This window comes from Terrapene carolina, unplaced genomic scaffold (assembly GCF_002925995.2).
Source record: "Terrapene carolina triunguis isolate 2854851 unplaced genomic scaffold, T_m_triunguis-2.0 Scaffold85, whole genome shotgun sequence".
Taxonomy (NCBI): Eukaryota; Metazoa; Chordata; order Testudines; family Emydidae; genus Terrapene; species Terrapene triunguis.
In genome coordinates this window covers 16,376,683-16,388,948 of record NW_020664436.1, presented here as the reverse complement: position 1 = coordinate 16,388,948, position 12,266 = coordinate 16,376,683, and the positions used below count along the sequence as shown (strand labels likewise).

The 12,266-nt window shown below is 43.1% G+C and overlaps 1 protein-coding gene across 11 annotated transcripts in view; it reads left to right on the top strand.

The window, feature by feature from the left end:
- Positions 1–12,266, top strand: part of WDR64 (WD repeat domain 64) — a 151,884-nt gene that overhangs the window by 67,091 nt on the left and 72,527 nt on the right. The gene's annotated exons all lie outside the window — the stretch shown is intronic.

The window sequence follows — 12,266 nt, the reverse complement described above, 5'->3', positions numbered from 1 at the left end:
AGGAAACAAAAGGGAGGAATAAATGCATGCAGATCCGGTCACCCCATCTCAAAAAAGATGTATTGGAATTGGAAAAGATACAGAGAAGGCAGCAAAAATGATGAGGGGTATAGAACAGCTTACATATGAGGAGAGGTTTAAAAGGCTGGGACTTTTCAGCTTAGGAAAGAGATGACTAAGGGGGGGAATATGATAGAGGTCTATAAAATCATGACTGGTGTGGCGAAGTAAATAAGGAAGTGCTATTTACACCTTCTCATAATACAAGAACTAGGGGTCACCAAATGAAATGAATAGTCAGCAGGCTTAAAACAAACAAAAGGAAGTACCGTATATACTGGTTCATATGCCGAATTTTTTTAGTAAAATAGGGAAGCATCAGAGTAGCGAGTCCGCTTATGAACGGGTATAGAGATGGGAGAGGTGGGACACAGCCCCCCTTCCCCCCCCCCCCCCCAGCAGAGGGAGCAAGGAGAGGCAGCACAGACAGCAGAGCCAGAAGGGAAGAGGCAGAGCCAGAGTCTCTCCGCTTCTGGCCACGCTGCTCTCCCCCCAGCCTCCGAAGCAGCTGCAGCTCCAGGGCTGGCACGCTGCGGCCGTGCCGCCCGGCCCAGCCCGCCGGAACAGCTCCAGCCAGGCCAGAGACATCCTCCCCTGGCCCGCCCCAGCTAAGGTGGGAGGGAATGGGATGGGGAGAGTGGGGAGGTCCTGGGCTAGGGTGGGGCAGGGAGGAGTTACATGGGGAGGGGTCATGTGGTGAGGTCCCAGGTTAGGGGTGGGGTCGTGTGTGTGTGTGGGGGGGGGGGGTCACAGGGGTTACTCCCCTGACCCCCAGCTTCTCCCCCCCCAAAAAAAATCTTCCCCACCAGTTGCTGTCCCGGCCCATCAGGGTAAGCCGCTGGCAGGCCAAGACTCTTTGTTTACTTAGGTTTACCTCCGTGCCTGCAGATGCTCGAGGTAAACAAACCTTCTCGGCCTGCCAGCGGCTTATCCTGATGGCCCGGGAACCAAAGTTTGCCAACTCCTGAATTATAGGGTCAGCTTATGAATGGGTCATAAAAATTTGCCATTTTAATTATCCATCTTGGGGGTGGAGGGGTTGGTTTATAAACGAACCGGCTTATGATCGAGTATATATGGTCGAGTATATATGGTACTTCACACAATGCACAATCAACCTGTGGAACTCTTTGCCAGAGGATGTTGTGAAAGCCAAGACTGTAACAGGGTTCAAAAAAGAACTAGATATGTTCATGGAGGATAGGTTCATCAATGGCTATTAGACAGGATGGGCAGGGATGCAAAACCATGCTCTGAAATGTCCCTGGTCTCTGTTTGTTTGTTTGCCAGAGGCTGGGAATGGGTGATATGGGATGGATCACTTGATGATTACCTGTTCTGTTCATTCCCTCTGAAGCACCTGGCATTGGCCACTGTCAGAAGACAGGATACTGGGCTAGATGGACCTTTGGTCTGACTCAGTATGGCTGTTATGTTCTATTCACGCTTAGTAGTCCTATCGAAGTCAGCAGGACTGCTCACACCATGTAAAATTAAGCACATGCTTAAATCTTTGCAGACCCAGGTCACTAGACAACATTACAAACCACACACATGTGAGATTTAGAAACAAACTTTCTTTCCATTTTACACTTGGTGAATTGGAGGCAGCGGCAATCAGATTTGTCCAAGGCTATAGAGGGGAAGCAGTGTTAGAGGTAGAACTAACACTCAGGAATTCCTAGCTCCTAGTCCTGTCCTCAGACCTTTGGATTATGACTTGCTGGGTTGGCAGCCTAAAATATTCATAGTAGAGCTGAGTGAAATTCAGAAATTCCATCCTCGGGGAAATTATGATATTTCAACTTTTTGCTTTTGAGGTGAAAAGTTGAGACGAAAAGTTTTCACACAACAAAATGTTTTTCTCCATTTTCAATCAACACAAAACATTTTGATTTTCTGAATCAAAATATTTTCATTTTGGTTTGTTGAATTGACCTGGAATGCTTTGTTTTGAGTCAGTTCAACATTAAACAGGCAGCCCAGATGTGCCTACCTTTAAGATGTAATACAGGCACAATACAGTGTTTGCTTTTGGGGGGCGGGGGTGTTCTGCTGCTGCCTGATTGGTTACTTTTGTTTTCACTTGGTGTCCAGTTGACCGGTCAGTCTGTCACTCCGATGCTCATATCTTTGAGGTTCTAATGTACAAGTGACTCGTGGGAGTTCAGGTTGCCTGGGCCCCCATTATCGCCTATGGGCCAGCCTCCCTGGTTGGACTATGTCTCCTATGATGCACCTACATCTACATGACTTCCATGATGTACCACACAGCTTGGTCAGAGGAGAGTTCATATTACATCACGGGAGCTGTAGTATTTCTGGGAGCATGGTCCATAGAAGGGAATGGGGGCTCAAACTATGATTCCCATGGGGCAATGTGGCACAATAGGGAAATGCAATTTAATGTTGAGCTGACTCAGAATTAAGGGTTTCAGGTCAGTTCAACAAACCAAAATATTCCAATTTGGGTTGAACCTCCCCTGAAATGAAATCTTTTGTTTCAATTTTTCCAATGGAAAATCAACATTCTGGCAAAATTGAAGTTCTCCCATGAAAGGTTTTTGAGTTTGTGGAAACCTACATTTTCTTTCAGAAAATAATTCTGATGGAAAATTCCCAACCAGCTCTAATTCTTAGCCTCTATGTATTTGATCTGTTAATTAGCAGTGTAATGAGGGGAAAATAAAGAATACATCATGAGTCGCCACTTGGTATGAAGTCCTTCACAAAAAGTGGACTTTGTAATGGCAAGATCTAAAGAAAATAACTTGAAAGGGATTAATGGAGCAAAGTATCGATCAAGTGAAAAACAGACCATCTCTTTGATGTCAAACTTTACATGCTGGCTATACAAGTGGGAACTCTCACAGGAAAAGCTATCAAAATGTTAGGTTTGTTCCTGCTGTCATTGTACTCCATGGGAGTTCAATGACTTCAATGGGAGCAGGATTGGGCCTTTTCAGTATACATCTTACTAAATCTCCAAGAATAACACTATTGTTGCTGATTTTGATTCAACGTTATATCTTCATCTGAGCCAAACAAGCATCTCTTAGTTTGTGCCAACACTAAATCTTAACATCAGACTCAGAAAGCCCATTACTTTCCTTTACTGACAGCAAATGATACTGGCTGGAAACAAGACAGTTGCATATATTCTAAAAATCACAAGTTTGTTCTTTAAGGTGATTAATTTTCTCTTCTGGGCTTGTTTCCCTGGATGTATTTCCTTTGAAAATAAATGACACCCTGTCTGCGGACCTCCATCTATGATATAGTCCTTAGCTCAACCAAGAGGCACCTTAGAATCCCTCATAAATTGATTCCCCCATTCTAAAGACTTCTTTCAATATAGAAAGGAGAATCAGTCTCCTTCTGAAGAGATTACAGCTGGGAAGATGAGGTTCATCTGCCTCTTCGCATAAACTAACACTCAATTACAATTTTCCAGACAATATTCAGAAAGTCTAACTAGGGGGAAGCTAGTGAAATCTGAAAGTATGTGACAACCCTGACCTTTACTCCTCCTTAAAATAAAGAAAGGTGAGAGAGATCAGAATTCACATAGGAGGCACTAGGTCTCTTCTTGGAAAAAAATAGTACTATTCAAAAATACAGTACTGTTTGTGAAACCCCACCCTAAATGGTTAGTGTCTCAGCCTGCCAAAATTACCTAGACTTTGATCACACTGAGCAGACTGCACTGCCTCTTGTTTTTGGCGCAACAAGGTATTGTCTTTGAGCACTTCTATAATGACATTAGTGCCTTCCTCCTGCAATTACAAATCTCTCTTCCCCCCCTCCCCCAACTTTATACATTGCCTTTTGATTAATAGCATTTTATTATTTCTAAATCACCTGAGTGAAATCCTAGCACCACTGAAGTTGATGGGAATTTTGCCATTGGTTTTAATGAGACCAGACTGCCACCTCTGCAGATGACAAATATCAAATTTTGTCTGGAGTTTCATACACATTTGATTTTTCCCCACTCTACAAGTTGAGCTAGACTGAGTTCACCAGTATCTAAAGCTGCATGCCTTCTAGTTTCTATATTGATGGCACAGCCTTGAAATCTGCCTTCAGCTGCCTTTCTTGTCAAAGACATTTCAGGAAAACGTTTCTTCAGTGCACTAGCCTCAGGCTTGTCTTTGTTTCTTTGAAGCCTCTTTTTACACAATATACACTTTATTTAATAGAAAGTTAATAACTCCATGGTAGGCCAAGAGAAATAGCCTGTAAAATAACCAATAAGTCTGTGCTGATGGGTGCATGGGAAGGAAGAGCCTTCAAACATGGTGCTGTTGAGAAATTCAAAACTTGATTAAAAATATTTCCCTTTTTAGACCCAATTCTGTACTTTCAGGCTGCAGTGCTGCATGCCCAATAATCAAACGTTCATTGTAATATGGACTTTAACAGGGTTTTGTCTTAAATTTAGTTTGAGGAATATCAGGAGAGAGCATTCATTTTCATCACTATTTCCCCAGCACTGTCACTCCATCAGCCACCTGAGGCAATATCTCTTGAGATTTACCAACCTGCCTGCACCTCTCCCACAAGTTGCTGGTACCTCTTACACTCTGAGTGCCTGGTACTGGTCTTTGGGCATTTACTTGCAATGTGATGACTCTCAGTAGCAGGATAATTTCATGTTAGGACAAAAAAAGGAATAGGGAGATAGCCTATGGCTCTCTGTCATCCTCCTATGGCAATGGCTGCCAGACAGATTAAAAGGTGGTTTGATTGCTTTGTAGATGGGAGCAAACTGTGTTTTAAATGTGTCCTCAAAATGCATAGCCCGTTCTGCCCTAGGCATTAGTGTACTTTGGGGTGATGGCTAGTTTTAGTATACACTGCAAGACTGAAGCATGTTTTAACTATGTTTGGCACAACTATGTTATAACTGAGCTTCTGACATTGCTGTTTGTACAGTGTAAATGGGCTGTTAGATCGTAAATTCTCTGCAGGGAATGTATCCTACTTTTTTGTAAAATCTATTAGATGTTTTTTTCAACTTCTCTGAGAGGTCAACTATTCTTTCAAACTTTTTAGACTCATACCATAAGACCTATCTGACTTTATCTATTTAGAGTCAGGATCAGCCAGATGTGTCACTAGCAAATTATTTCTCCAGTAGAGTATTCCTTCAGGTCTTCCAAAAGGAAAAATCTAACTGCTCACTCATACCTCAGATCAGCTACTTCATGACACTCCCTAAGGCTCTGATCCAGCTAATACTTACACATATTTTAAGTTTATCTATGAGTAATCTGACTGATGCTAATGGGACTACTCAAATGCCTACTGTTACTCATGGGTGAGTTTGCAGGATCGAGGCCTTGCACAATAGGTAAAGTTGCCACCTAATAAATGATATTGAAAGGGAGAGATGTTTTCAAGCCTGGAGTGCCAAGTTATTAACAACTGTATTGAATGACTAGGTAATTCATAGGTGGCCGAAATGAGACTGATGGATCAAAGCTAGCCTGAATTTGTATAAAGTGGTCTGTGTCCGCTCCATGCTCAGTACAGAGATGCAGTCCATCTACAAATCCCAGCATGCAATGCTCCAGTGTCCTGGTTTAGTTCTGTAGTCTCTATGCAGTGTAATTCTGTATTAAAGATGAGTGGGTACAATCTGCTGTTAAGTGAAAGTTGAGTGCTTGGATTCCAAATGTTGTCAGTGTAATCCTCATTTGGGCAATATTTGGGTACCTTAGGGATAGTTGTAATAAATATAATTATTAGTGGACATCTGTCTTAAGAAAAATTGAATGAAAAGAAATCAGCAGCAGGCACGTTTATATTTTTTCTTTTTAAAGCTACATATCCAGTTCTGCCAAAAGCCTGAGGGCTTGTTGGTAGGAAATTATTTCTGATAGAAGATTTGGGAGGTTGCTGCTTCCTGCTGATGAAATGAACGCCGTTTTCTAGTGTTGAAACTGTACCTGATAGCGTGAGACTTTTTTTTTTTTCCCCTTCCTGACTTTTCCCAAAGGCTGTTTTCTTGGATTTGCGTCATATGTATAGCCTTGCCATCCACTGATCACTAATTCACTTGCGTATTTTATTATTCCGTGATCTCTGTACCTTAAGAAAAATCAATGGAGGGATTTTTGTGTGTAACAGTGAGATAAATAATATTAAATATGATTGTTTTTTGTCTGCCAGTTGGTGACTCGCATTCTGGGGATAATTTATCCAGTAGCATAATTAAAATGGTGATAAATTTCACTTTAAGTTCATTTTTAGTTACATTTTGAAAAGATGTGAGGTTTGTGGGGTAGGAGGTTGAGAGAGACACTTAGGGAGAATCCCGATATATTTAGTTCTATACAAAAAATACAAATATTGTAAGGATGTGGCTAGTCTACTTTGTTGACAGTCCAACTGAATGCCAAGCAGTCACTCTTGTTGTTCATTGGCCTGTGAATACAAATAAGAATTTGCCACATGGGGGTGTGTGACAATGTAAATGTATTCTAGAAAATCTTCAAAGCAAAATGTGAGTGAAATACAAATTTAATACAATGTATGTAACTTGCTAATGGATTTTGCTCAAATGAGAGAGGCTCAGGCTTTTAGTGCTGAAAGTACAAAGTTCAACCCTTGCTGTTAGACCAAGTGGGGTCACTTATATAGACAGAAACTATTAGTTGTGTATATAGAAATGTCTTTAGATAAATTTATTTAAGAGATTTATTTCTTTCATGGCCTTCTCTTGAACAGGACATAGGAAACACCATTAGATTCCATTCAGTTTCTTTTGTCAGGGGATGGGGATTTCCTCCTCTTCCCACAGAAGAAGCAGGAGTTTTGTTCCAATAAACCAGTGGATCCCTAAGACACACACAGGCTCTGTCCCTTCACGCTGCTTCCATTTGGTTCCCTGACAGTGTTGCCCAGAGCTGCCCCCTACCCCTGTCATCTGCTCAGATGTTAGTGGGAAGATTGGGCGCAGGCAGGTGGGGGAGGGGCTACAGGGCATGGAATGAGGGATGAGAGAATTAAAACCACAGTAGGCTTTTGGAGGGAGTGATGCTGTAAATGGCAGTTGTCCCCCCCCAACCTACTTCCAGCATCACACAGCTTTAGACCCATGGAAGGACTTTGTGATGTTGCTCAAATGGGAGGTGGAGGGACTGAGAAGGAGGAACATTGCTATGAAGATAGCATTCCCCTCCCCATTTTGGGCTTCCCCCCGTCCAGGGATACGATATGTTACTGTCATCATAATCTCCACAATTGTGATGCATCCACAGCTTTGCACACTTCTCTGTAAGAGGGGAATGTCCAATGTAAGCATGTAGCAGCAGATCCATTACCCCTGCGCTTCACCAAATCCACTTTGCTTAGTAACAAACTAGACTAACTTCCCCTGTTGTAGTTAGGGCCCCTATGACTGGACAGCTGAGATGGGGGTGGGTCAGAGCTCTTCTTTTTACCCTGTGCTAGAAGAAAAGGTGATTGATTTTTCAGGCAGAGAAGATTAGGAAGCAGATCCCAGAAAGTTTTATCTTCTTACCAGAAAGGTGATGTTACTTATGAGAGGTTCAAGAGCCAGTTCTGACCTTTCCCTCCTTCAGCCCAGAGCCAAGGCATTTGGGGACCTCTTGTCCAAAAGGATTATGAGAGAATAGGCTGGGCAACAAAGTAAGCTGAGAAGGAGAGCAGAGATACAAAAGAATTCCCTTTTCTCCAGTAAGAGACCTGAGAAGAGGCAAGATCTATTGTGGACCTGTCTATGTAAAGTGAACAGGAGCTGCTGACTGGTCTCTCCAAGCAAAAGGCTCAGGAAGGGTGTTGGAAGAGACCTAGAGGGAAAGCCAAAATGGCTCAGGAAAGTACTAAGAGAACAAGACTATATGGGGAGATTATACTGGGGTAAGGTAGGGTGTGAATTTAAAGCGCTGTAGTTATACCAGGTCTAATTCATCATGTGGACACACTTATTCTGGAGTAAGCGTGCCTTTTTCTGACTTAGCTTTTGCTGCTTTGGAAGCCATTTAAATAGGCAAACTCAGCAAAGTACAGTCGGAGGAAGGAATAAGCTATGTCACTCTGAGTTACTTGGAGAACAAAGTGAAGGAAGGGAAGGCCAGGCTGTCACTGTTCGTAGCAAAGCATGCTGGGAGAAGGAAGGCATCTGGGGCCTGTCCCCCTCAATCAGTTGTATGAGGAAGACAGCACCAAGAAGGAGGTGGCATCTCCGCTGAGAGTTATCCTGGAAGGCAAAACATGAAGAGTGCAAATAGGGGCCTAGACAGATTTTTGACTTGGGCCTGGTCTACACTAACCCCCCAAGTCGAACTAAGGTACGCAACTTCAGCTACGTGAATAACGTAGCTGAAGTCGACATACCTTAGTTCGAACTTACCACAGTTCAGACGCGGTCCACACGCGGCAGGCAGGCTCCCCGTCGACTCCGCGGTACTCCTCTCGCCGAGCTGGAGTACCGCAGTCGACGGCGAGCACTTCCTGGTTCGACTTATCGCGTCCAGACCAGACGCGATAAGTCGAACCCAGAACTTCGATCCCCAGCCGCCGAACTAGCGGCTGGGTGTAGACCAGCCCTTGGATTAACCACTGCTGTATGGGACTTGTACTCTTGTACAGGCCACAGCTCTCAGAAATACATTTGTCATTGTTGTGTCTTATGGAGTAACAGACATGTAGGGGTTAGAAAAACCATTCCATATCTGTCCTTATTTATCCAACCCCTTACCACTTTGTTGTGGTCAGGGGCATCCTGATGCTCCACAGTAGACTGATGCATCCAGAAGGGACTGCGCATGGAGTCCCAGCAGAACTGCACCACCTCTGCTACACACAGGATCCTCCACTGCAATGGAACAGGTGGCAACAATTACCTCCAAATCTGTTAAAATAAACTCTAAAGAAAAGTCTTTGAACTTGGGGAAGGTTATCTCAATGGCCTTGTCTATAATTCTGCTCCATGCGTTGGACTGGTAGGTTGCCAATACAGGAAACATTCTGGAGATTTATATTCACAGGAGAGTTAGGGTCACTTTGGATGAAGAGAGTCTTAAACCATCTTGTAAAATGTGGATTAAAAGTGTTCTGGTCTTCAGGCTCTAGATTACATTTTACTTAGCAGTTAATTTGTTATCTCCTGTAATCCTCTGCATCGTACTTTACAAAGTACAAATAAAGGTGGTGGTGGTTTGGAATTTCAGGGGCAGCTGACCATTCCAGCACACTCCCAGACAGTCACAAGACCTATGATTCCAAGCCAGCAAGGTATGTCTTCACTGCAGAGTTACCCCTAACTCCTCTACACACAAACACACACCTACTTTGCTTTTAATCCAGGCTACCTGGCTCATCTGGGGCTTTCACTCCGGCTAGAAACCTGTCCACTTTGCAGTGAGGATGTGATGATAGTCCTCCAGTGCCTTCCCACAATTCCCCACTCCCTGCCTCCTCTGTGTATGCAGAAGGACAGACAAATTTACCGGAAAAGAATCAGAGCGGCTCAGTTTACTGCAGTGCTAAGAACCCTGGATGTGCCCCCAGAAATCCTAGTGACACATGAGTCCATCACCAGTGAGGACACAGTTACTGGAGTGTGGCTTTGCAGTGTGGCTGCTCACACATGGGCTAGGCTTATGCGGATGCTCTGACACCCCAAGTTAACTCTGCAGTGGAGACATACCCTGAGGCTGAATGAATCAAGGGAGCAAGTATCACAGGGGTATTATCTTAGATGATCTGGCTGGTGGATTGGAAAAAAAAACATCTGAGGCCAAAGAGATTCATGCCTAGGCCTTAGAACACAGGCCATCAAATGATACGGTCATTAGTCTCAGCACACACAAGTCCCATTGACTTCAACAGGAGTTGTAGGTGCTCTTTGCTGCTCAAGATTTGGTCTATGATGACTGACAAGTAGCTCATTAAGTCTTCTGCTTAGTTTAAAAACTGGTGCTGTACAGCAGTCTGGCAAAAATGCCAAGAAAATGTCATCTGAGATGCAAAATCTGCCCTCCTCTTCTTCCTGTAATTAAGAAAATTGTAATGAGATTTAATTTTCCTGTTTTAAAAAGGAATGGATAAGGGAAATTTTTGCAAGGCAGGTATATAGAATAAGCATCTGAAGAAAGGACTTTTTCAGAGTGCTTTCTGCGAAGTTCCTCAGTGAAGGAAATGTTAAAGAGCCAACATTTTTCACAAAGTGGAATTCTTGTTTTCAAACTAGCCCTACTGTAACCTGGTGCTCTCCAGCCTATTCCTGTTGTAGTGCAATCTGAGAATTCCAGTGCTGCTGGAATTTAATCTAATGCAGGAGTTGTTAGTGTAGCGGAAACGGCTGGAAATCTGGTAATAGAGCATTAATCTTGTACCTGTGTGCACACTTGGCTTTACTTCTCCCAAGACACTGCACATATAGCCTGAATAAACATTGGCTATTAAACAGATTTCATTTAATCTTAGCCACCAAGGAAACGCTTCCATATTTAGTACAAAGAAGGAAAGACTTTGACAGCTTGAAATTCTGAAAACGTTTTCAGCAGTTTACTTAAAAGGATCAAATGGAAACTAAACTGTCCCAAAATTAAGCTGTTTCAGTCATTGTACAAACACAGGGCGAATAGGTAGCTCCTGTCCCAAAGATCTTGCGATCTAAATTCATTTTAATTTAAATTCCTACACTGCTGGTCATTGTCACATCGGTTTATACAAAGAATGTGTAATACTTAGCGCCTGATTCATTTTATAAATCTTATGTGGCAAATAGAAATAAAAGAATCCTTGCACAGTTTGGCAAAGCTTTGCTTGATGGGCAGCTGCTGCTCAAGAGTGCTCCAGGACTAGAATATCTGTGCGGATCAGGATAGAAAAGAGGCTGAGTGGCAGAACTTGCTTCGGGAAACTTGCACAGCAGCTGCAGGCATCATGTCAGGCTACACTGCTCTACAGCCAAAATGCTTCTAAAATAAATGTAGTCAAACTTTACTAATTCTGTGTCACTGAGAACAAAAATGATGCTTAAAATTGTTGATTGGCTCTAGTTTTCAAGATATGCTATTGGGTCAGTATATACGACCCTTGACTTGGGAATGGCGGAGGATAAGTGAGTTATAAAGGGAAGGGATCTCAATTTAAACCAGAAATGACTAAAATACATCTTTGACTGGATCTGTGAATAAATCTATGACTGGGTTTGGACAGTACTTGCTTTTTAGGCAAAACAATGAATGATGCAATCTGAAGCTGGTATTGCGTCATACATGATATGAATTGCATCATGTTATTCCTAGAAGTCATGGATGATGCAATCATAACGAAACTTACATCACTCTGCTGAACAAATTGCCCTATATCAGCTCTAGAAATCATACAGTGTCGTGCTCTCTTATTTGTCAGTGTTTGATTTTGCAAAGGGACACATTTCTATTTAGCCAAAGTGAGCAGAGATGCCTCGTACTTGTGTGAACAGTGCAGATAACTTCTGCTATGTTTGTGGTGAAGTGACTTTTGCATCACAAAAGCGCAGTATAACCACTATGGTTAAGAAAGCCTATCACCTTTATTTTGGCTGCAAAATTGGAGATCAGGACAAGAGGTGGGCCCTACACATATGCTGCAACACTTGTGCAACAAATCTTCGCCAGTGGCTGAACAGGAAAAGGAAATCTATGCCTTTTGCAGTGCCAATGATTTGGAGAGAGCCAACAGATCATACCAGCAATTGTTACTTCTGCATGGTGCCTCCAGTTGGGAAAGGTGTGTCAAAGAAGAAAAAGTGGACTGTGCATTATCCAAACATTCCATCAGCTATACGCCCAGTACCCCACGGAGAAGGACTGCCGGTTCCTGATGCACCAGAATCATTCTCACTTGAGTCAGACGAGGAAGAGGAAGAGGATGAAACTTCTGGTCCTGAACCATCAATGTCACAGGACCCACATTTTCTCCCATCCTCCTCCTCTGAACCACACCTCATAACACAAGGTGAACTGAATGACCTTGTCAGGGATTTGGAACTACCCAAGAGTAAGGCAGAGCTGTTGGGCTCCAGACTACAGCAGTGGAATCTCCTGGCAGGTGATGTTAGGGTTTCCATGTTCCATGACATGACAAGATCAAAAGGATCTTGTCCCATTCTTCTTCATGGAAGGTGATCTTGTAGCCTGCAACAACATCGATGGTGTGATGGCAGCCCTCAACATCGTTCA